Source organism: Ambystoma mexicanum, chromosome 9 (genome assembly GCF_040938575.1).
Source record: "Ambystoma mexicanum isolate Mex_15411 chromosome 9, UKY_AmexF1_1, whole genome shotgun sequence".
Classification (NCBI taxonomy): Eukaryota; Metazoa; Chordata; class Amphibia; order Caudata; family Ambystomatidae; genus Ambystoma; species Ambystoma mexicanum.
This window is the reverse complement of record NC_090931.1, coordinates 327,978,906-327,979,773: the sequence shown is the minus strand read 5'-3', so window position 1 is coordinate 327,979,773 and position 868 is coordinate 327,978,906. Positions and strand designations below refer to the sequence as shown.

The 868-nt window shown below is 34.7% G+C and overlaps 1 long non-coding RNA gene across 1 annotated transcript; it reads right to left on the bottom strand.

Moving 5' to 3' along the window:
- Window positions 1-354: 354 nt before the first annotated feature.
- Window positions 355-868, bottom strand: LOC138488022 (uncharacterized). The gene is made up of 2 exons (XR_011274576.1): window positions 752-868; window positions 355-664 (listed from the first exon to the last, which is right to left on the bottom strand). It is a non-coding gene; the product is annotated as an uncharacterized lncRNA (long non-coding RNA).

Sequence of the window (868 nt, the reverse complement as noted above, 5' to 3'; positions counted from 1 at the left end):
ATCCAGATCCAATCATACATAGAAGCTAACTCCATACTAGGCAAAAGACAATCTGGCTTCTGTGTCGGGCATGGAACAGAATCCGCCTTATTAGACCTAAAAAATCTAATCTCACAGATCATGGACAAAGGCAAACCTGCCTTGCTCCTCCTGCTCGATCTATCAGCTGCTTTTGACCTGGTAGATCACCAAACACTTGTAAATCCAACAGATTGTCCACAAGATTGTGGAACTCTCCCGTCCCCTGCACACCCTTTATACTGTAGAAACAGTCAATATTTCTATACAATGGTAATATTCAGTTTCTTTCAGAAAAAAGAAGAAATTAATGAGAGAAGCTAATTCATGACACTATTATAATAAAACAGAATGATGGGGACCATCGGTTTTAATTGAATTTTAAATTAATTGTTATAGATATGAATTTCAATTCATTCATCATCCAGTCTTTGTAAACATAATAACATAAATGTGTTCATTTTGAGGTTACATTCAATATAATAATACAAGGGCATACAAGGTACTCATCACACTTTCTATACAATAGGCTTTTCACATGGTATATCCACAAAAAGTAATGATGAATATTTTCTCGACGCGTTTCGGGGTGTCCCCTTCTTCAGGAATTGATAGCCCTCTTCATTGCCGTTAATCTTTGTTTCGTCTATAATGTATGATACAATGATCAAATTTTAGATTCTCACTGATAACTGTCATTTAACTCTTGGGAGAAATTTTTAATAATAATCACCTGGATGTTCAATGTGGAATATCCTAACTGGATTTATTATCAATAGCAATAACAGCCCAATAATGGTTATTCAACCTGTAGATGTGATAAAAAGACAATAGGGAAAGCTCAATTAAA